General features: G+C 38.2%; 1 protein-coding gene and 1 pseudogene across 1 annotated transcript in view; one reads left to right on the top strand and one right to left on the bottom strand.

Annotated features, from left to right (window-relative positions):
• NEXMIF (neurite extension and migration factor) overlaps positions 1-25,662 on the top strand; it is a 207,557-nt gene that overhangs the window by 45,785 nt on the left and 136,110 nt on the right. The gene's annotated exons all lie outside the window — the stretch shown is intronic.
• On the bottom strand, positions 2,675-3,281 carry LOC133243147 (EP300-interacting inhibitor of differentiation 1-like; annotated as a pseudogene).

Consider the following 25,662-nt stretch of genomic DNA (forward strand, 5'->3'; position numbering starts at 1 on the left):
AAAAAGTCATCAAGTTAGCAAAAAGAGAGATATGTAGCCCTCAGGATTCAGGTATATTCGGAGAATCTTCCTAGTCAATGGCATTCTCCTGTTTCTCTCTTTTAGTTTAATATCTCAAACTTATCTCCTTCCTCTTCTGACTGCTATCCCTTTGGTACTAAACACATGACAGATACCATTTGCTCAGGTTTAATTTGTCACAGCATACCTGAGTGAGGAGCTTCACAAAATAGCTGGGGACCACAGTGAGCTTTCCTTCTAAGAGATGTTAATTAAATTTTGTATAAAGGACCCCAGGTGCACTAGCAAAGATCTTTTCTTTCCAAGCCAAAATGTAGCAGACATTTCCCAAAGAGACCTCATCTATGCACTTCTTTGTGAAAATCAATTAGTGTTATGAATGTCTGATAACTTTCCTAAAACAAAAATCTGTCTTGATGGTAAAGTCTATGAGACAGATCTTTCTACTTTCATTCCTTTGGCCCTCAGTTATCTTCTTGAATATTCCACTCCCCAAATATTAATTTGAAGTGGTTATTTTCTAGCACATCAGACCATTTGCCAGTGCTGTAACCTAGCCTTCCCAATGTTTTTTCCACCCTTCATTGTCTTACCTGCCTCCCCCAAGTATGCACACACATTTATGGCCTGAAGCTTATGACTTCCTTGGGTATGGAGTCTTCCATAATCTGCTTACCTATGGTACCATAACCTACCTGTCCCTTTGTAAATTATCTTAACCAGTAAAAATCTGGTTATAATTGGTCCATTTTTTATTTGTGTAAAAATGCCTTTTAAAACTAATTTTAATCCTTATCTAATTTTAGTTTATTCAATACAAATTTGCTATCTAACAGAATTCTGTAGCTTTTTTTTTTCTGTAGCTTTAACTTAGTGTTTTTCAGCACTATATCCATTGTACTTTAGAGATCTAACAGATTAGGTGTTTCAGTTTGAAGCCTTTCAGTTTTATAACACTTCTAAATGGTTAAATGTCACGTATCCTGCTTTTGGATGACTTGTTCTTCATTTGCTATGTTCTTGCCTTTTTCTGCCTCTTCCCCTCCCCCCAGGTCCATACTATTCTATCCATCTGTGAACTACTCATCTTTCACCTCTGACTAATGAAATCTTTACTATTCTTATCCTCGTTAACCAAATTATACATGCTGAGAAGATAGAGACCTTGTTTTGTTTCTTTTGAAATCTTACATAGCACTAAGCAATGGTGCCTTGATACTTACTGTTATGTGCTAAATGATACATGCCTAGATATTAACTGAATTGCATTGAAAAACTGAACTATACTTCCATGAAGCTTTCCTTGGTAATGTGAACAATGATGTCTATTTAGACAATGTTTGTCTAAATGTCTATTTCCCTTTTACCTCTCAAGGTACTATATCACAAGCTGTATTGAACTATATGTATACATGTATATACTTGAATTTTTTTCCTGAAACCCTAAATCCATAAGGTTAAAAGTCATCTGGAATGAGTCTTCATTAAAAGTAAAACTTTTATAGCAAATACATATAAATGAAATGGACAGTACCTTTTTAATTAGTTGACATGCCTATAGATCAGTATTAATTATTGCCAGAGTATGACAGGCTTGGCATTAGTTTTCTTTCTTTCTTTCTTTATTTTTTACACAGAAAAAGAAACTTTTATTATCTTGAATGCTGGTGCATAACCAAAAAACAAACTTAATTAGAGGAGGAGACAGAGGGAAACTTCAGATACTGAAGTGGATTTCCTGGCAGATTAAAAACTTTTAAGGGTTGTTCATAGTGTCTTTTGTAGATGTAGGGCTTTCCTTTTACTGGACAATTTTCACTTAACAGTTTTTATATTATGAAGTTCAACCAGAGTCTTTTGTCTGTAAAGTTAAATGAAAAAAAGAGCAAGTGAAACAGAAAATTCTCTAGTATATACTGATATTTGAAATAGTTTGTGTTCTTTATACTTTCATGTACATTTTACTGTCTAAATTTGAAACTTTATTAATGGTGTCTTAAGTTTTGACTTTTAAAAATGTTCAAGGCAATGATTTTTCTTGAATTAAAGATTACAGTAACTTTAAAAATGATCAAGATACATGTACAAACAAAATCTCAGTTGTTCTTGGAAACACATTTCAAGATATAGCACACATGACACACACTTCTTTTGGGACTTTATTATTCTTTGGGATACTGAAGAATAGTTGGTAGAAGATTTATTTTACACTAAAAATTTACCCTTTGATAACCACAGCTTGGATAGATCACAAAGTTGAATCTTTAAAGTTTTCTCAATATTCTTTCAGTCCAAATAACTCAAAGACATCTCATGTCCTAAGGTGGATAAATCAGTTACTTTTTCTCATATAATTAATATCAGTGGGCTCTTGTACTGGAAGTCTGTCTTGGTCATAACATTCTTGCAAAGCTATTCCTTACAGTGAAACATGAAAGATATTTCCCTCAATGCAAAGAAATTAATCTGAATAAACAACAACATCAAAGCCTTAAGTGTCTCAGGACACTCTTCAAAACAGGATTCAACAGTACTAAGATACTTTTCTTTAACAATTTTCTTCCTTTTTCTTAACTGTGCAGTCACTACCTTATTATACTCTGCAAAAAAAAAAAAAAGATCAAGTTTTTCATTGTCATGGAACTACTTGGAATGAACCCAAAAGATAGTGGAATGCTGGCTCTCTCCTCAAGCAGCGTCCTCCTCTCTTAACAGCATTTAACTATTCTCTATCAATAATCTCACTACAACCGAGTTCTTTGGTCAGATGATTGACAACCATAAGTGAAAGAAGCTCTTTGATAAAAGCCAATTGATCAAACGGGGTCTTCTCATTATGCATCTGAAACCCGCCATCCAGAGCTGCTTCTCTGGCTCTGGAGGTTCTCAGAAACATCTTGTTGGCTTCTTCAAGTGCTGCTGATACTCTGTAGCCCGCACCACTGAGCGGCTTCTCTTCCTGATGGTCATCGCTCTCGAAATCAGTGCCTGTGATCTCGCCTGGCTGCTCCCCAGGGCTGGGCCGGCTAGCTAGGCCTCGGGGCCCCTGTGGCTCCCTCATTGGCTGGGCTGCCTCCTCCTGCATTGGGCCTTCCTCCGAAGGGGTTCGGGGATAGCTTCCGGCTCCCTCCGCTTATGTGGAAGGTCGCTCTGGCCAGGCATCACATCCATCTGCAGGTCGTTGCTCTCCTCATAGAGCTTGGACAGCTCATTCATATCAGACATAGTGCAAGCAGCTCAACCTCCCTGCAAGGCGTTCGTTTTCCACCTCTTTATGTTTTTTTAGATATAAATGATCATAATCTTGCTTGTGTAATGAAATGGGAATGGAAATTTTGTTTATCATTGTTACCCAATTCTTTGATCTCCTTTCAAGTTATTTTACACAAATTACAATGGTCTATTATCAAAAATTATTTTAATGATTTATAAGCTGAACATTCTCCTTTAATTTTGCTCAAAGAATTAGATGCTATCTGCCTTGCAAAACTATGTTTTGCCCAGTTAATAGAATAATTGACTTTTTTAGCATCTACACCAATATTTGGAATTATTCCTTTATTTAGTGCCTTGGAGATTTTTATACCATGGGACTTTGTGCACAGGTAAGAAGTATGCATTTCTTTAGTAAAGATGGGGAAGGGCCCATAGTTAGAGACCTTTTTTTTTAGATTCTCAGGCAGTTCAGATTTATGAAAGAATACAGATGGATATTTAAGATCTTCGAGTGGATTCCCTTGAAACTATCATTGTTTCCTTATTCACTGAAAAATCTTCATAATACAGGCTACAGTTTTAAGACCACTGCTCTAAGCATTTAGCACATTCCTGTGTTTTCTGAATATTCAAAAAAAAAAAGTAAATGAGTGGCAACACTAATTAGAACTGTGGAATGGAAGTATTAGTACTAGTGAGTCATAATCATCAAGGTGGGTCGAAGATACCCTACCTTAACCCCAAGTGGATGAGAGCATCACTTGTTTTTAAAGATATCTCTGGATCAAAGATGCCTTGCCTTCTTCTTGCTTTCCATACTTATGCCTAGCATCTTTTATTCTCAAGATAATATCTCATTGAAAGTCTATAGTTTTATAGGCTTATCTTTATTGTTTTGAAATGGTGACATTCCTAGTTGTACTATCTTTATAGGCAGATGTAACTGAAAAGATAAATTTTGTGCCTATTTGTATATTCAACTATTATCTCTATTGTCTTGGTAAGCATATTAACAACCACTACTATTTTTTACATATTCAGTTTTTCTAACAAAATCTTCCTTATTAGTTTTTTAGCTATTTTGAAATTTTTATGAGATTTTAATGTGTCTTTATTTTTTTTGACTGTGTCTTTCTTTTTTATTTAAATTTATTTATTTTAACTAGAGGCTAATTACTTTACAATATTGTATTGGTTTTGCCTTACATCAACATGAATCTGCCATGGGTGTACATGCATTGATCATTATAGTGGGTTAAATGGTACCCCTCAAGAAGATAATTTATTAATAATACCCTTAATCCCCAGAACCTGTTAAAGTTACCTTATTTGAAAAAAAGAGTCTTTGTAGATGCAATTAAGAATCTCAAAATGAGGCAATCACCCTGGATTATCTGGATGGGCCCTAAATGCCATCACATGTGTCCTTACAAGAAAGAAGCAAGGGAAGATAGCACAAGCACACAGAAGAAAAGAGACATGTGGAGAAGTAAATGTGAAGATGGAGCAGAGAAAGATGCAACCATAAGCCAAGGAATGGCATTAGCCACCAGAAGCTGCAAGGAATGGACTCTCCCCTGGAGCCTCCAAAGGAGAGTGTGCCCTGGTGACAACTTGATTTTATACTTCTTGAACTGTGAGGGAGTGAATTGCTGTTATTTTATGCCACTCTTTTGTGGTAATTTGTTATAGCAGCTACATTAAACTAATATAATTATTAATGTGGTTCAAGTCCATGGTACTTTGAGGAAATGGGACCAGTATTAAACATCTGACTTTGTCTGCTGACTTGGATTTGGTTTGTTTATCATGGGGGAGTAGGTCATTTGTATTAATTACATTCCCAACCAGTAGTTTCCCTAAAGGTAATTATCAATTTTTAAATAAATAATGACACTTTTTTTTTTTAACCACAGGAGAAAAATAAGACATAGAGAATAATCCTAACCTTTGAATGTTATTCAGAAGGAAAGGCTTCTGTCTATGGGAATGCAGAATAACATTGATAAATAAGCAGTCCAGACTTGACATGAGCTGTTATCAATGACTAAAGGGAAAGAAATAATTCAGCCTTAGAACTGAACAGTTCAGGTAGAGGAATGGGGAAGTGTTAGTTAAGCCTCTAACTGAGTTGCCTGACCATTCATTTCACTAAAGAGGCATTTAATGCATAGGATGAATCTATATGCTCAGCAAGTGTCTTATATAAAGTATGTATTCTAATTTTAATTTTATATTGTGTTATTCTTATTACTACTATTATTATTACTATTTAACTCATAACCTTCAGTTCAGATGGATGTCTTTTAAGATCTATGAAGAAGGTGTTAACATACTGTGCAAACTGCCACCTTGAAAAGTGTCCTTGCCAATAAGCACTTGTAATTGAGGTCAAGAGACAAGATATATGGGCTGTGGTTATAAAGTAATCAAGGGGCTTCCTTGGTGATCCAGTGGTTAAGAATCTGCCTTGTGGAGTAGAAGGACATGCACTCATCTTCTCCTGCAAGAGCACCAAAATCACAACTAGCTGTGAAACAACCATCAACAGGAGGATGCAGGAATCCACCAAAAAAAGATACCCCGTGTCCAAAGACAAAGAAGAATCAGCAACAAGATGGTTGGAGAGGTGCAAACATGATAAAATCAAGTCCCATACCCACGAAGTGAGCGACCCACAATCTAGAGAACAATAATACCAAAGAAGTCCCCGCACTCCCCCACTGTTGTGAAGATTCTGGGCCTCACATCAGACTTCCCAGCCTGAGGATCTGGCAAAGGGACTGGGAATCCCCAGAGAATCTGACTTTGCCGGCCAGTGGGATTTGATTTCAGGACTTCCACAGGACTGGGGGAAACAGAGATTCCACCCTAGGAGGGCACAAACAAAACCTTGTGTGCACCAATATATAGGGGAAAGGAGCAGTGACTCCACAGGGGACTGAATGAGACATACCTGCTGGTTTTGGAGAGTCACCTGTGGAGGTGTGGGTTGGCAGTGGCTCCCCACAGGGATGGAGGCCCTGGCAGCAGCAGTCCTGGAAGGGGCCCCTGGCATAAGTCCCCTTGGAGGTCAGCATTAACCCTACTATAGAGCCTGTAGACCCCAGGGTAGGGACACCTCAGGCCAAACAACAAACAGGGAGAGAGCACAACCCCATCCATCAGCAAATAATTGGATTAAAGTTTTATTGAACATGGCCCTACCCACCAGAGTAAGACTCAGTTTTTCCCACTATGGGTCCCTCCAATTAGGAAGCTTATAGAAGCCCCTTAGCCTCATGAACTAGAGATCAGACATAAGAAGCAAGAAGAAACATAATCCAACAGCAGCTAGAATGAAAACCACATCACAGAAAGTTAATCAGAATGAAAAAGCAGAGGGTTTTTGTCCCAGATGAAGGAACAAGATAAAACTCTAGAAAAACAACCAAATGAAGTGGAGATAGGCAACCTTCCAGAAAAAGAATTCGTAATAATGATAATGAAGATGATCCAGGGTCTCAGAAAAAGAATGGAGGCAAATATTGAGAAGATGTAAGAAATGTTTGCCAAAAGACATAGAGGAACTAAAGAACAAACAGAGATGAACAATACACTGCTGCTGCTGCTGCTAAGTTGCTTCAGTCGTGTCCGACTGTGCGACCCCATAGATGGCAGCACACCAGGCTCCACCGTCCTTGGAATTCTCCAGGCAAGAACACTGGAATGGGTTGCCATTTCCTTCTCCAATGCATGAAGTGAAAAGTGAAAGTGAAGTCCCTCAGTTGTGTCTGACTCTTCGTGACCCCATGGACTGCAGCCTACCAGGCTCCTCCATCCATGGGATTTTCCAGGCAAGAGTACTGGAGTGGGGTGCCATTGCCTTCTCCAAACAATACACTAGAAGGAATCAATAGCAGAATATTTGAGGCAGAAGAATGGACAAGTAATTGGGAGGACAGAATGGTGGAAATCACTGCCACAGAACAGAATATAGATAAAATAATGAAAAAAATGAAGACAGCCTGAGAGACCTCTGGGACAACATTAAATGCACCAACATTCACATTATAGGGGGTCCCAGAAGGAGAAGAGAGAAAGGACCCAAGAAAATGTTTGAAGAGATAATAGCTGAAAACTTCCCTAACATGGAAAAGGAAATAGTCAACTAAGTTCAGGAAGTGCAGAGTCCCAGGCAGGATAGACCCAAGGAAGAACATACTAAGACACATGGTAATCAAAATGACAAAAATTAAAAACTAACATGAAATATTAAAAGCAACAAAGAAAAGTGACAAATAATATACAAGAGAACTCTCATAATGTTATCAGCTGATTTCTCAGCAGAAACACTACAAGCCAGAAGGGAATGGCAGGACATATTTAAAGAGATGAAAGGGAAGAACTTACAAGCAAGAATACTATTCCCAGCAAGACTCTCATTCAGATTTGACAGAGAAATCAAAAGCTTTATAGACAAGCAAAAATTAAGAGAATTCAGCACCACCAAACCAGCTTTACAACATGTACTCAAGGAACTTCTCCAGGCAGGAAACACAAGAGAAAGAAAAGACCTACACAAAATAAACCCCAAAGAACTAAGAAAATGGTAATAGGAACATATATATGAATAATTACCTTAACTGTAAATGGATTAAATGCACCAACCAAAAGACATAGACTGGCTGGATGAATAGAAGTATTTGCATATATGCCCATCCACTTACCACATGACTCTACTTAACTCCCCAAATTGTATGTAAGTATTCTATATTGTTAGATTAAACATATTTCCATTATTGCTTGCAATTGTAATTATCTTTTTTCTTGGTCTGGCTATTGATTATGAAAACTGATAAACATCTTTTTATCACATGATTATGTGATTTTACATATTTTATGTGATTTTACTATTGTGATTATGTAGTTATTAATTACTATTAATTAAGTGAATACACTTAATACCACTGTATCATGATTGGTCAACAGAGGATAATATAATTATATATCACTAAAATTACCATTTAATAGAAAAAATTGTAATCACTTTTAAAATACAGATGCATAAGAGAATTTTTATGCATCTTGGAATTTTTTTTAATGCAAATAAATGCCCAAGTATTGCTTTTTTCTTCCAAAGCTCCAGATGTGTTTCTAATGAACAATCATGTTTAAAAACAACTATACTATATGATGATGTTTTACTTTTATCTAGCTTGTTTCACTGTTTCTATTTCATATTTAGTGCTCCCATTTCATTTAGTTTATGTTTTCCAATTTCTCTGTTTTTGTTGTTGTTTTTTGTCAAGCCTTTATCAAGCACATAGAAAAGCTTTTGTGTGTATGTGTGTGTGTGTGTGTGTGTGTGTGTATAAACTGTGTATTATATTTTAGAAAATCTATTAATTTTTGCCTAGTGAAAAAATTTATGACAGTTTGATTCCACTTGTTTGACTTAGTATGAATAGAATGTTAGATTTCTAATTTATATTCACTCAACTTTGATATAGTTCCATGTATTTGGGCATCTCGTATTACTGCTAGAAGTCTAGGAAATTGGGCTTCCCTGGTGGCTTAGTGGAGAGGAGTCTGCCTGCCAGTGCAGGAGACACAGGTTTGATCCCTGATCTGGGAGGATCCCATGTGCCCTGGAGTGACTGAGCCCATGGGCCACAACAATTGAGCCTGTGTTCTAGAGCCCACAAGCCACAACTACTGAGCCCACTGGACACAACTACTGAAGCCCATGAACTTAGAGCCTGTGCTCCACAGCAAGAGAAGCCACAGTGCTGAGAAGCCTTCACACCTCAACTAGAGAGTAGCCCCTATGCAGAGAGAACTAGAGAAAACCCATGCGCAGCAATTAAGACCCAGAGCAGCCAATTAATTAATTAAAATTGTATAAAAATAAATTAAAATAACAAAGTATCAGATTTTCATTAAAATATTTTTAAAATAATCAATATTTTCTTTAAAAAATCAACAATTACATATGTAAATACATCTTTCCCCTTTCAAATCGGTCACTTTAGGAAACATTATTCTCAAAAAACTGACATTGCTTAAGTGTTTTGTGCACTTCTCCCTAGAGATTGTCTCCGGAGCCTGCAGCATGTTGCTGAGAATCTACCCTAAGGTGACAGGCCCTCATCCTTTGACAGTGGAGCAGCTTCATCATTTGGAACCAAGTTCAAGTTTTCTAGGGTGATTTCTTTGAAAGTCAGATGGTGACTACAGCCATGAAATTAAAAGACGCTTGCTCCTTGGAAGGAGAGCTATGACAAATCTAGAAAGTGGGTTAAAAAGCAAAGGCTTCTCTTTGCCAACCAAGGTCTGTGTAGTCAAAGCTATGGTTTTTCCAGTAGTCATGTATAGATGTGAGAGTTGTACCATAAAGAAGGCTGAGTGCTGAAGAATTGACACTTTCAAATTGTAGTGCTGGAGGACTTTTGAGAGTCCTCTGGACTGCAAGGAGATCAAACCAGTCAATCCTAAAGGAAATCAACCCTGAATATTCATTGGAAGGACTGATGCTGAAGCTGAAGCTCCAGTGCTTTGGCCACCTGATGCAAAGAGCTGACTCATTGAAAAAGACCCAGATACTGGGCAAGATTAAAGACAAAAGGAGACAGGGATGACAGAGGATGAGATGGTTGGATGGTATCATTGACACAATGTACATAAATTTGAGCAAACTTCGGGGGATAGTGAAGGACAGGGAAGACTGGCATGCTATAGTCCGTGGGTTTGCAAAGGGTCGGACATGATTTAGCGACTGAACAACAATGACAATCATGCTATACACATGAAACTAAGTATATCAACTTGTCTTCCATTAAAAAAAGAAAAAATGAAGATGGTTTTGCCCTATAAAGCTAGAAGTATAAAGCTAGCAGTTGAAGCAATTGAAGGTGGCTGGGAGAATCTATGGTTTTGGCAAAGTAGAGCCTTTAGCTTTGGGAAAGAAGATGCTAATTACAATGGGTGCTAATTGTTTCTATTTGAAAATTCTGAAAGCAGGATTTCTGAAAACACATTAAGTAAGCCTTAGGTGGATAACTAAATTGCTGTCAGGAAAGAATCTTCTCTACAACTTGTGCAGAAAGATTCAGTTGTGAAATGAAATAAGCTCGATGCCTCCTCTTCTTTTACACTGTTCTTGTTTGTTTAGTCGCTGACTTGTGTCTGATCCTTTTTGCGACCCTTTGGACTATAGTCCGCCAGGCTCCTCTGTCCATGGGGTTTCCCATGCAAGTATACTGGAGTGGGTTGCCATTTCCTTCTCCAGGGAATCTTCCTGTCCCAGGAATTGAACCCCTGTCTCCTGCACTGGCAGGCAGATTCTTTACCACTGAGCCACGTGGGAAGCCCTGTACTGTTCCTGGGAGCTGCTAATTGAGAGTGTTTTGAGAAAGAAGAGTTTAGAGGATTTTGTATATAGTTTTTTCCCCTTTGAATTGTTATTGTTTATTTTTAAAGCATATTATGAGTCACGTTTAAGTAGAAACTCAGTTTTTGTCAGTGGTCAAATATATTGTCCACTTGAATTCTTGAATTACATCACAAGTGAGTTTGTATACTGTTGGAATAGCTCTGTGTATACTGGAAACAGTAGAACTTGATTCATTTGTTAGCTAGCTAGCCATATAGTCCCATATGCTTAGCATCTTCACTTTTCCTTCCTCTCTTGCTGACTATCTCCTTCATTCCTGCACCCCTTCAATATACCTTGAGCTCTTGATCTATATTTGTTGTATACTATAATGTTTGAATCTTTATTGGGGTTTCTAGCACTTACCCCAAACAAGGGGGAGAATGTGAATTATTTGAACAGTGTCTCAATTGAGAATTTGCCTTTTTTGGGGGGATGCAGCAATTTTATTTTTAATTTGATCCATGTGTATCCTCACAGAGATTCCTGAAGGAGGGAAACAAGGCATAGTATATTAGTGGTAGAGCAAGGGGGTATGGCCTCTATTTTATATCATAGGGAAAATTATGATTGGATCATCCTTATTTATCATTGCATCCACCTCTCTTAGTAATTCCTCCCCTTCAGCACCAATTACCAAGTCATGCACATAGGAGATATTAATAAGTTAATAAATAAGATCTAATTAAGATCTGATTCAGGGATTCTATTTCCTGTAGTCAAGGGGCACTTAATTACTTGATAGTTAACAATAGTTAATAATAGATTACCATTAATTATCTTTACAAATAATTGTCCTGGTGGGGTTTATTTATTTATTTAGCTACCCCAATTGTTATATCTGCAAATCTCTAACCAATCAGGACAATCCCTGGCCCTTTTAAAGCATTCATATCCAACTGTTTTTTCTGAAAAAAAATAGTGCAGGATATATTACTAGGTACAGTTAAGGTGGTATCCTAGTCTCTTGTGTTTGTATTCCTTCTTATCTCACCTTGTACATAGGAGGCATTCTGAAAATGCTTGTTGAATTACTGAGTTGAATCACAGATCTAATAACTCTCAAATTATTCTCTTCCAAAATATTTTGGAGCTTTGATATAGTTAGAGCCAAAAGTATAGAGAAGCTATTTTGGTTTAGATGAATAACCAAGCTTCCTTAGTTCACTTAAAGAGAGATCAGGCAAATCATCTGTGAATGAGAAATTTCCTCAGTCTCTCCTCTCTAGCCCCACTGTATTAGGTGTTCATGAGGCTCGCCAGGGGAGTTAAGGAGCTTTACTGCAAGCCACTATTCTTTGTTGTCTTGAGGCAAGTGGTGTAGGGAGGAAGGAGACTTAGGGGATGGGGGAAAGTATTGAAAACCCAAAACAGGACCCATAAGTTTTGAGAGCTTTCATTAATATTGATGATTTAAAGTCCTAGATAGAGCAATTAAAAATGCTACACAGTTACAGTTAGAACTGTACTCTGTGGTACTGCCTCAGTGGTACTGCCCAAAGAAGAGTCTGGGGCTGGGACTGTTCTCACAGATCCCTAGGAGAAGACACAAAAGGTTATTCTTAACTGGCATTGAATACTTAGTATGTGAAAAGCTCTGTGGGGAATGCGAGATAAATTGCCACCTAGTTGCATCTTGCCACCACCTAGTTTTTAGTCTAATTAGGTTAAGAGAAATAAAGAACAATGCGAGGCAAATTATGTTAACTGTTATAATGGCACAAAGTGCTGAGAAGAGATGAATGATCTATAATAACTCAGTGAGTGAGATTATCAAAGGGTAGGGAATATATATTTACTTTTCCCAGATAATTATTTTTAATGACAACTGGACTTAGTTCATAGTGACAACAGACTACACTCTTTGAAGAAAAGGAGGAGAATTATTTATATCTCAAGTAAGGCTTGAGCAGGTTACTAGAATTCTGTCACAAACCTATACAGAAGAATTAAAAATTTAGGTTTATACTTATACATATTTACAGGTTTTTAATTAAATTTTTGCTGTCCATATTCTCTTTATACCATAATTATATGTGAACGTGTGTGTGCTCAGTTGTGTCCGACTCTTTGTGACCTCATGGACTGTAGCTTGCCAGGCTCCTCCGTCCATGGAATTTGCCAGGCAAGAATACTGGAGTGGGTTGCCATTTCCTACTCCAGGGGATCTTCCCGACCCAGGGATCAAACCAGGGTTTCGTGTTTCCTGCATTGGTAGGCAGATTCTTTATCACTGTGCCGCCTGGGAAGCTAGTAATTATATGTGAGGATGATACTGAATGACGTATGAAAACCCTGTTTTCTTTATACCCAGATATGTTAGGATGTGGGCTTCCCTGGTAGCCCAGCTGGTAAAGAATCCACCTGCAATGCCAGAGACCAGGGTTCGATTCCTGGGTTGGGAAGATCCCCTGGAGAAGGGATAGGCTACCCACTCCAATATTTTTGGGCTTCCCTGGTGGCTTAGACAGTAAAGAATTCACCTGCAATGTGGGAGACCTGGGTTTGATCCCTGGATTGGGAAGATCCCCTGGAGGAGGACATGGCAACCCACTCCAGTATTCTTGCCTAGAGAATCCCCATGGACAGAGGAGCCTGACAGGCTACAGTTCATGGGGTCACAAAGAGTCAGACATGACTGAACGACTGAGCACAGCCCAGCACAGCATGGTAGGATGCAGTTTGTTGGGGAGAACTCTTCAGTTTCAGCATGACTGAGAGCTTAAGGCAGAGCTTATTGATGCTTTTGAACTATGGTGTTGGAAAAGACTCTTGAGAGTCCCTTGAACTGCAAGGAGGTCCAACCAGTCCATCCTAAAGGAGATCAGTCCTGGGTGTTCATTGGAAGGACTGATGCTGAAGCTGAAACTCCAGTACTTTGGCCACCTCATGCAAAGAGTTGACTCATTGGAAAAGACCCTGATGTTGGGAGGGATTAAGGGCAGGAGGAGAAGGGGATGACAGAGGATGAGATGGCTGGATGGCATCACCGACTCGATGGACGTGAGTCTGAGTGAACTCCAGGAATTGGTGATGGACAGGGAGGCCTGGTGTGCTGTGATTCATGGGGTCACAAAGAGTCAGGCTTGACTGAGCGACTGAACTGAACTGAAAGAAAAGTAAGGATCCTGAAGCAGAACAAAAGTTGTGCCCTGTCTAGAGCTTTCAAAGTACACCCACGCATTGTTGCCGTATGTTGTTAATAGCACCTATCGACTTCCCCTTCACTTTTCACTTTCATGCATTGGAGAAGGAGATGGCAACCCACTGCAGTGTTCTTGCCTGGAGAATCCCAGGGACGGGGAGCCTGGTGGGCTGCCATCTATGGGGTCGCACAGAGTTGGACAAGACTTAGCAGCAGAAGCAAGGAACAGCCTATTGGCAAATTGGCTATTGGGCATGACCATTTCAGATATAGAGAAAGAATCATTGGGAACATAGTAATATGTTAATCAAAAAATATTATTACATGTTTTCAAAACTTGCTTTGGAAAACAAATTAAAGGTAAAATTACTCCACTTTGATTCTGTTGTTTTAAACAAATTTTATATTTAACTTCATATATAGTATTATAAGGCTTTCCTTTATAGAATAGCTTTGGAATTTAAAAATATTTCTTTATTAATTAATTAATTTATTCATTTATTTGCTTTTCCCATGTTTAGTCTGGTTAGTTATCACTCAGGTTGTAGGTACTGTGTTCCTCCATATTCAGGTTTTAACACATTGTGCATACACATGCACCTATATCAAAACATCAGAGCTTTCTGGGTTCCACTTTTCATTATTTTTAATTAAAATTTATACTTACTCATATTCCAGTTTATTCTGGACTAAAACTAGTTTTTTACAGGGCCGAAGTTGGTATTTGCTACTTGGGACCTATTTTGATTACTTCTTCCATCTACAGTGATTACCACTGTCTTCTTTTTCATCAGTTATTTGGAAGACACACAGACATATACATATACATACACATACATATTTATAGACTATATCTATGTGCTATGCCATTTAAATAAGAAATCGCTGTGTCTTTCTTATAAGCTCAGAATTTATTTTTTCCTCTCAGTGTCTCACTTAAACATTTTATTATGTTCCCAATGAAGATTTCCCTTCCGCTTATAAAAAATTAAGTGGATAGTTACATATAATCCTTGTCCTCATGGATGACTACTCTGATAACCCAACCCTTTCATTTTCAGACCTGCACTGTTACTCTTGGTTTGTTTTCTTCACAGTAGTTCACAATCCTTCTCTGGTGTTTGCATTTTTACCTTTGTAGATGGAAGAGTACTTTTTAAAAAATGCACAAGTGGTAGGAAGAAAGAGGGCAGGAAAAGACAGTGAAGAAATTCTTCTTCTGTTCATTATCTTTCTGTTGCATTGGCTGAACTGTGGAATGTGAGAAAAGCAGGAAACAGAACAATTATGATTATATAGTCTGTTTGTATAAGGATGTAATTAATATGTATTAATACTTCCCTCTTAGGTAGCCACAGTGAGAATCTTGTCAGTGTAAGGGAGATTAAAAAGACAGTTCTTGCATTTGCTGGCATGTAGGACTATTGGAATGTGTATAAGATTGGGGGGAAATTAATTTCTGTCCTGTCTAAAACTATCATGTGTGCCTTTTCTAGATGATTGTGCAAGGTGGATTCTCAGTATGTGCAGGTGTGGTAAATCATGAGCTGTTTTAATTTTAGATACATAGGAGAAATCATGGCCCCTAATGGGGACTGTTGGCTATTGACTCCATTAGCACTGATAAGGAAAGAGAAGACTAGAAGGGGGACAATTTCAGGGGCTGTGATAAAGATGAGATTTTCCACTTCTTTGTAAGGCTAGGATGACAAAAACCTTAATGTAACACTTTTTCTACAGTGGTTTGTTGCCCTAAGTGACTTCAGCTTAATTTATTATGTCACAATTGCCTGGTAGGCAAGAAAATCACTAAAATCAGGAGTAATAATAACCCATTTTATCCTTGAGATGGAGGGTATTACTATAATTTAAAGTCTGCTATTTTGAAGAAGAAATCAGATGTCAATAAACGAGAAACTGACCTGAAATTGCACAGCAAGTTAGTAGCATTAATTTTATAATAATACCAATCTAGACTTCCATTTCCTTTCCTACTCTTTCTTTAAACATATTTTTTTGGCCATGCTATGCTGCTTATGGGATCTTAGTTCCCCAACCAGGGATTGAATCTGGGCCATTGGAGTGAAAGTATGGAGTCCTAACCCCTCGAGTGCCAGGGAATTCCCTCCTTTCCTACTCTTGAAAGCCTAGAGTAGGTTAGTTATATGGTCAATTATATGGTTATCAGCATAACTGTTTTAACTTCTACTGGATACCTGGAGCACAGCAACAAAATAGGAGTCTTTGAAATGATGTAGTACTTGGAAATTTGCATGGTGCATACTGTATTCCTACAACCATTCTGTCATCTCTTTCAACATAGTACCTCAAATACCTTCCACTGCAGTTTAAGCTCCATTTTCTTTTTCTGTCCTCATTGGAGATTATTAGGTAGTCACGCTTCTCCTCCTTTTATCTCCTCCAATACAGGTTAAAAACCTTTCCTATTAAAGAATGATTTTCCTTTCTACAAACCCACTCCCTTTCTTTCTCTACTCTACAACATTCTCTTTTGCAAGCTGAAAGATCCAAGTAACTTAAACCTGTCTCCAACCCTTGTTTTCATCATTTTCTTTGTGGGTTTTTTTTCTGTAATTTTGTCTTCTCACTAAAAATGTAGTAGGGGACATACTATTTTCTTCCTTACGTAATTAAGAAACTACATGCATCAATTGTATGGGATATCTCTTTGTTTTAATCTGTCTTTTGTGTTGTCTACCCATGAAGGAAACAAGACAAAATGTCTTAGGAATGATTTTCTTTCCCTAGGGAGTGGAGTGGGGTGGAGAGGAATCTGTTTTAATTTATTTCCAGCCTATATCCAGTGGTGTGTTGGAGCTGGCTTAAATCAGCTCTTGACAACCATTTGTGCACATTGCTTCCCAGTTCCAAGCTTATGTTCAGTGACAAGTTCATGTACAGTGATTGGTAGCTTGAAATTAGCTAGAGTGGAGGTATTTGTCCCATGGAAATCAGCAAAGGCAACAAATTAGTCCTCCTCACACCTCAAAATGGTAGTTAAACATTTACCAGTATATGACTACCTGTTTCATAATCATTCTTGATCAAAAAGTTTATCAAAGTACCTGTCTGCCTCTAGTACTTTGTGAACATGGTAAAAAAGTAGTTTCTGGAAGCCACATATCATTATCTGTATATCTGCCTATCTATTTGCATATTTGAGTCTGGAAGATATAAAACAGGCCTAAGAAATCAGGCAAGTAAGCATTATAATGTGAGTAGGAAAGATCATCTACAACTCTAACACTTTATCTTTAAAACTACATTAGTAGTTTCGGTGGGCCTAGGATAGCTACTGTTTAATCAAGCAGATAGGTATTAGATACCAAGAATGAGTTAGATGTTTATAAGAGCCTTTTTAAGGTAAATGAGCCATTTGAGGTGCTCCATATTTGGATACAAAAGATAATATTGGAAAGAATGAAACTGATTCTATATTGACAGCATTTATCTTCAAATTACAGATTATATATGACAGGCAAACATGTCCAGAACACATTCTTATTCTGATGTTTGTATTATTGTGTCTCTAACATAAGCAGCTCCTCTGCAAACAATTTCAGGTTGCAACAGTATTCTTCAGAGCAAACATATTTTTTCTTCCAGTTTTATTGAGATATAATTGACATTTAGCTCAACATTCAAAAAACTAAGATCATGGCATGCAATCCCATCACTTCATGGCAAATAGATGGGAAAACAATGGAAATGGTGAGAGGCTTTATTTTCTTGGGCTCCAAAATCACTGCAGATGGTGACTGCAGCCATGAAATTAAAAGACGCTTACTCCTCGGAAGAAAAGCTATGACCGACCTAGACAGCATATTAAAAAGCAGAGACATTACTTTGCTAATGAAGGTCCGTCCAGTCAAAGCTATGGTTTTTCCAGTAGTCATGTATGGATGTGAGAGTTGGACTGTAAAGAAAGCTGAGTGATGAAGAATTGATGCTTTTGAACTATGGTTTTGGAGAAGACTCTTGAGAGTCCCATGGACTGCAAGGAGATCCAACCAGTCCCTCCTAAAGGAAATCATTCCTGAATATTCATTGGAAGGACTGATGCTGAAGCTGAAACTCTAATACTTTGGCCACCTGATGTGAAGAGCTGACTCATTGGAAAAGACCCTGATGCTGTGAAAGATTGAAGGCAGGAGGAGAGGGGATGACAGAGGATGAGATGGTTGGATGGCATCACTGATTCAATGGACATGAGTTTGAGCAATCTCCAGGAGTTGGTGAGGGATAGGGAAGCCAAGCCTGGCGTGCTACAGTCTGTGGAGTTGCAAAGAGTCAGACACAACTGATCGACTGATCTGAACTGAATGTTATAGAAGTTTGAGGTGTACCATGTGATGATTTGATAGATAGATGTATATATTGCAAAATGATTGCTGCAATAAGGTTAATTAACACATCCATCACCTCACATAATTATCATTTCTTTTATGTGATGAGAACATTTAAGATCTACTCTTTTAGCAACTTTCAAGTGTATAATACAGTATCATTAACTATAATCACTATGCTGTACATTAGACCTTTAGAATTTTTCATCTTATAACACTAAGTTTGTATCTTTGATCAACATCTCCCTATTTTCTCTACCCAGACTCCTGACAACCATCATTCTACTCTCTAATTCTTTGAGTTCGACTTTTTCAGTTCCCAGATATAAGTGCCTCCTGAAACCTACAAAAGGACAAACTCACCTGACTTTTAAAATTTAGAACCAGTGAAGGTAAATATCACAAATAATTTAAATGTTCTTCATGTTGCATGATGGCCAGTTACAGAATAAAGAAGAAAGGAGAAGGAGAGAAAGAAGATAATGTTGGATAAGGAATGATGGAGGTATATGAAGAAAAGGCAGAATAGGGTTCTTAAAAGAAGTAGTTGTTTTCTACCAAAGCACAGAGATTAAAGTTACCTTTTCTACTGTGTAACATCACCTAAGACTAAAGAAATCAGGGTTATTATTATTAAGAAAGTGGAGTTATAGAAAAGACTAAAGGAGTAAGATTGTTTACCTTAAAAAAAAAAAGAAAATTGGAAAGAGGTGGCATGATTTCTGTATTTATATATATCAAAGGCTTGAAAGACAGAGGAATTAGATGTCTATTATATGGCCGAAGCTATAGGGAAAGAAAGTTTGTCTCAACATACATGAGCATTGGAGAAGGCAATGGCACCCCACTCCAGTACTCTTGCCTGGAAAATCCCATGGATGGAGGAGCCTGGTGGGCTGCAGTCCATGGGGTCGCTAAGAGTCGGACACGACTGAGCGACTTCACTTTCACTTTTTCACTTTCATGCATTGGAGAAGGAAACGGCAACCCACTCCAGTGTTCTTGCCTGGAGAATCCCAGGGGCAGGAGAGCCTGGTGGGCTAACGTCTATGGGGTCATGCAGAGTCGGACACGACTGAAGTGACTTAACAGCAACAGCAACATGAGCATGGAATTTGATAACTACTTTCAGAAGATAGTGAGCATACTCTTCAATGGAAGTACTTCAGCATCAGATAGGGCTTTAATTCAGGTAGACTTTTGAGGTTTACCTGACCAGCAATATGTGGACTGTTAAAGGAATCTGGTGTATTTTCTTTCACTATTCATAAAAGATGGTGTGGGAAGGTTTTATTGTCTTGCTTTAGTCTTCTGGAATGTGGACCATGATATATAAACTGTGTGATGACTAGTGTAATGTGGGGCTTCTTTAGTAGGAACTGATAGTTTAAGACCAGCCATAGCCTGGATGGTACATTAATCTTCCATTCTTTTGAGTCTGTTTGTAATGGCTAAAGACTAAGAATAAAAATAGCAAATTGATGTATTGAATTACTGTTTAGCTTTCTATTCCAAACAGTAATTATTTGTTTCACTGAGGGCTTTGCCTAGATTAGAAACCTAACTAAATAAAATATCTCTGAATCTCTCAAGTTTTTATATTTCACAACAGTGAATAAAATATACTTTCATATTCTAATAGTACAAGAATAATTTGAAATGAAATGAAAAAGAATAATTTAGGTGGATAAATCAGATTTCAAATTGGGCTCTAAAGTGTATTAAAATGCATTGTGTAAGAGGTCTACATACAAAAATATATTTTAATGTCTTAATGCTTACAGATTTAATTATATTATCATTTAAGTTGTTGGGAGAGTTTAATAGGTCACAGCAGATGCTATGCTATGTCAAATTCATTTTTGTACCAAGTCCTCAACTGCTGGAGAAAAGGAGTTACTTGGGTATTTTGCTGTCATCCCTTCATATAAAAGTAAGAAATTTCAGGGTTAGGGACAACTCATTAGAAATTTATGTTTACTGATGAGGTTTTAAAGAAAGTCATACCAAGTGGAGAGGAACACACTTAAAGCAGGAGGATTATCAAAAACCATTAAAATGTTAATCTAGCTTTTAAAAGCAGTGCTTTTATCTCTAAGTATAGAATGTTTGCTTATTCATTATATATTAATTATAAATAGAATAAACCATTTGGGAATTAAAAAGTAGGAATTCATTTTTTCCAATCTATAAAGGAAGAGGCTGAAAAATTAGCTACAAAAGCCAATATTTTAATTTATTCTAATATTGATGGTACTTGAATTTCTTAAAAAAAAAAAAAACCTTACCTTAGATTTTTAAGATTGAAAGATATGTTCACTTAATTTAACACATAGATGACTTTGCTCTAAGTAAAGATAGCCTAAATGCTTCTTGTTTGGTGAGAAACAATCAACAAAATGAAAAGGCAACCTATAGAATGAGAAAAGATATTTGAAAATCATATATCTGGTAAGGGGTTAATCCCAAAAATATATAATGTACTGACAGAAGTCAATAGTAAAAAAATAAAATCCAATTTTAAAATGAGCAAAAAAACCTGACTAGATATTTTCCCAGAGATGTTCAAATGACCAATAGATACATGAAAGTATGCTCAACATAACTAATCATCAGGGACATGCAAATCAAAGCCACAGTGAGATGCCACCTGACACCTGTTAGAATCAGTTCAGTTTAGTTCAGTTGCTCAGTCGTGTCCGACTGTTTGCAACCCCATGAACTGCAGCATGCTAGGCCTCTCAGTCCATCACCAACTCCCTGAGCCAATTGAGTCGGTGATGCCATCCAACCATCTCATCCTCTGTCGTCCCCTTCTCCTCCTGCTCTCAGTCTTTCCCAGCATCAGGGTCTTTTCCAATGAGTCAGCTCTTCTCATCAGGTGGCCAAAGTATTGGAGTTTCAGCTTTAGCATCATTCCTTCCGAAGAACACCCAGGACTGATCTCCTTTAGAATGGACTGGTTGGATCTCCTTGCAGTCCAAGGGACTCTCAAGAGTCTTCTCCAACACCACAGTTCAAAAGCATCAATTCTTCGGCACTCAGCTTTCTTTATAGTCCAATTCTCACATCCATACATGACTACTGGAAAAACCATAGCCTTGACTAGACAGACCTTTGTTGGCAAAGTAATGTCTCAGCTTTTTAATATGCTATCTAGATTGGTCATAACTTTACTTCCAAGGAGTAAGCATCTTTTAATTTCATGGCTGTAGTCACCATCTGCAGTGATTTTGGAGCCCCCCAACATGTCCAAAACACAAAAAGTAACAATTCTTATTGAAGCTGTGGAAGTAAGGGAACCAGTGTGCACTGTTGGTGGGAGAGTAAATTCGTTCAACCACTATGGAAAACAGTATGGAAGTTCCTAAAGAATTAAAAATATAACTACCCTTTGATCCAGCAGTCACACTTCTGGGTATATATCCAAAGGAAATAAAATCAGATAAAATCTGAAGTAAAATCAGAGTCTTGAAGAGATATCTATCTGCATTCCCATGGTCATTACAGCATTATTCACAATAGCCAAGATATGGGAACAATATGTGTCTGTTAACACTGATGGATAAAGATGTTTTGTGTGTGTGTGTGTGTGTGTGTGTGTGTGCTATGCTCAGTTGTGACTGACTCTTTGTGATACTATGGACTGTAGCCCACCAGGCTTCTCTGTCCATGGGATTCTCCAGGCAAGGATATTGGAGTGGGTTGCCCTTTCCTCTTCCAGGGAGTTTTCCCAACCCAGGGATCGAACCCATGTCCCCTATATCTCCTGCACTGCAGGTAGATTATTTACCCGCTGAGCCATCTGGGATTCCTGCCATTTGGAACAACATGGGTAGACTTGAGGGCATTATGCTAAGTGAAGTAAGTCACACAAAGACAAATATTGTATGATCTCACTTATATGTGGAATCTGAACAAGATAAACTCATAAAACAGAGAGTAGGATGGTGGTTTTGAGGGGCTGGGTGGGGGGCAAGGGGTGGGGAGAATGGAAGATGTTGGTCAAAGAATAAAAAATTCCAGTTATAAGATGAACGAGCTCTGGAGATCTAATGTAAAGCACGGTGATTATAGTTAATGATTTTGTATTGTACACTTGAACTTTGCTAGGAGAGTAGATCTTTAATGTTCTCACCACAAAAAGAAATGGTAGGATGGCAGAGTAGAAGGATGTGTGCTCACATCCTCCTGCAAGAGCAGCAAAACCGCAAGTAGCTACTGAACAACCATTGACAGGAGGACACTGGAACCCACCAAGAAAAGATACCCCACATCCAAAGACAAAGGAGAAGCCACAGTGAGACAAGTAGGAGGGTGCAATCATGATAACATCAAATCCCATACCTGTTGGGTGGGTGGCCCACAAACTGGAGAACAGTAATACCAAAGAAGTTATTCCATGCTTGTGAAAGTTCTGAGCCCCATATCAGGCTTCCCAGCCTGGGGATCCAGCCAAGGGACTAGGAATCCCCAAGCAATCTGACTTTGAAAGACAGTGGAATTTGATTACAGGACTTCCACAGGACTGGGAGAAACAGAGGCTCCAGGCTTGGAGGGCATAAACAAAACCTTGTGCATACCAAGACATAGGGTAAAGAATCAGTGACCTCACAGGAGACTGAACCAGACCTACCTGCTAGTTTCAGAGGGTCCTCTGTGGAGGCATGGATCAGCAGTGGCTCACTATGGAGATGGAGATGGGGACCCTGGCAGCAGCAGTCCTGGAAGGTCCCCCTTGGTGTAAACCCTCTTGGAGGTCATCATTAACTCTACCATAGAATCTGTAGACTCCAAGGCTGGGTTGTTTCAGCCCAACAAACTAACAGGGAGGGAGCACAACCACACCCATCAGCAGAAAGTCGGATTAAAGTTTTACTGAGCATGGCCCTCCCCTCCAGAGAAAGACCCAGTTTTCCCCACTGCCAGTTCCTCCCATCAGGAAGCTTACCCACAAAGGGCAGACAGAAGGAAGCAAGATGAACTACAGTCTCACAGGGGCCAGAACAAAAACCACATTACAGAAAATTAATAAAAATAAAAAGGTGGAGGATTATTTCGCAGATAAAGGGACAAGATAAAACACCAGAAAAACAATTAAATGAAGGGAAGATAGGCAATCTTTCAGAAAAAGAATTCAAATAATGATAGTGAATATGATCTAGGATCTTGGAAAAAGAATGTAGAAAATGCAAGAAATGTTTACCAAATACCTAGAAGAACTAAAGAACAAACAGCAATGAACAATATACTAGAAGGAATCAATAGCAAAATAACCTAGGCAGAAGAATGGATAACTGACCTGGAAAACAGAATATTGGAAATCACTGCTGCAAAACACAATATAGTAAAAGAATGAAAAAAATTAAGACAAGCTAAGAGACCTCTGGGACAACATTAAACACACCAATAGTCACATTATAGGAGTCCCAGAAGGACAAGAAAGGAAGGACCCTAGTAAATATTTGAAGAGGTAATAGGTAAAAACGTGCCTAACATGGGAAAGGAAATAGTCAACCAAGTCCAGGAAGCACAGAGAATCCCAGGCAGGATAAACCCAAGGAGAAACACACTGAGACACATAGTAATCAAACTGACAAAATTTAAAGACAGAGATAAATGATGATGTATGGCAAAACCAATACAATATTGTAAAGTAAAAAAAATAACAATTAAAAAATTAAAAAAATAAAGACAGAGATAAAATATTAATAGCAGCAAGGGAAAAATGACAAATAATATACAAGGCAACTCCCATAAGATTACCAGCTGATTTCTCACAGAAACTACAAGCCAGAAGGGAATGGCATGACATATTTAAAGTGATGAAAGGGAAGAACCTACAACCAAGAAAACTCTACCCAGGAAGACTCTCATTCAAATTTGACAGAGAAATCAAAAGCTTTTCAGACAAGCAAAAGTTAAGAGAATTCAGCACCACCAAACCAGCTTTACAAGGAACTTCTCTAGGCAGGAAACACAAGAGAAGGAAAAGATCTAACCAAAATAGATCCAAAACAATGAAGAAAATGGTAATAGGATCATAATAGTTAAAGTGTTAGTCTCTCAGTCGTGTCTGACTCTTTGTGACCCCATGGACTATAGCCTGCCTGGCTCCTCTGTCCATGGAATTCTCCAGGCAAGAATACTGGAGTGGGTTGCCATTATCTTCTCCAGGGGATCTTCCTGACCCAGGGATCGATCTTGGGTCTCCCTCATTGCAGGCAAATTCTTTACTGTCTGAGCCACCAGGGAAGCCCAAAGTGTTAGTTGCTAAGCTGTGTCCAACTCTTTTTGACCCCATGGACTGGAGCCTGCCAGGCTCCTCTGTCCGTTCCTCAGGCAAGAATACTGGAGTGGGTTGCCGTTTCCTTCTGCAGGGGATCTTCCCAACCCAGGGATCAAACACCTGTCTCTTGCATTGTGACCAATTCTTTACCATCTGATATATATGGATTAAATGCACCAACCAAAAGACATAAACTGACTAAGTGAATGACAGTATCTGTATGTATGCACGTCCACTTACTATATCACTCTACTTAACCCCCAAAATTGTATGTAATTACTTTATCAGTTCAGTTCAGTTGCTCAGTCATGTCCGACTCTTTGTGACCCCATGAGCTGCAGCACAAGACTTCCCTGTCCATCACCAACTCCCGGAGATTGCTCAAACTCATGTCCATTGAGTTGGTGATGCCATCCAACCATCTCATCCTCTGTTGTCCACTTCTCCTCCTGCCTTCAATCTTTCCCAGCATTGGGGTCTTTTCCAGTGAATCAGTTCTTCGCATCAGGTGGTCAAAGTATTGGAGTTTCAGCTTCAGCATCAGTCCTTCCAGTGAATATTCAGAACTGATTTCTTTTAGGATGGACTGGTTGAATCTCCAAAATAAAAATTACTTTATACTGTTAGGGTAAACATGTTTCCATTATGGCTTGCAATTCTAATTATCTTTTATTTTCTGTCTGGCTATTGATTGTGAAAACTGATAAACATCTTTTACTACTGTGATTCTGTACCTATTATTTGCTTAATACTGTTGTGTTATGATTGGTCAACAGAAGATAATAGAATTCTATAATGCTAAAACTACCATTTTATAGAAAAACCTGTAATCACTTTTCAAAATCCAGATGTGCATTAGAATTTTCTTGGAATTTTTTTGAAAAATAAAAATACCCAGGTATTGTTTTTTTCTCCAAAGCTGCAGATGTGATTCTAATGAGCAGCCATGTATAAAAACAACTGCACTCTATGATATATTTTACATTTATCTAGTTTGTTTCACCTTTCTATTTCATATTCAGTGCTTTCACACCAGTCAGAATGGCTGCAATCCAAAAGTCTACAAGCAATAAACGCTGGAGAGGGTGTGGAGAAAAGGGAACCCTCTTATACTGTTGGTGGGAATTCAAACTAGTACAGCCACTATGGAGAACAGTGTGGAGATTCCTTAAAAAACTGGAAATAGAAAAGCTTTTGTATACATACATAT

This window comes from Bos javanicus, chromosome X (genome assembly GCF_032452875.1).
Source record: "Bos javanicus breed banteng chromosome X, ARS-OSU_banteng_1.0, whole genome shotgun sequence".
In the NCBI taxonomy this organism is placed as follows: domain Eukaryota; kingdom Metazoa; phylum Chordata; class Mammalia; order Artiodactyla; family Bovidae; genus Bos; species Bos javanicus.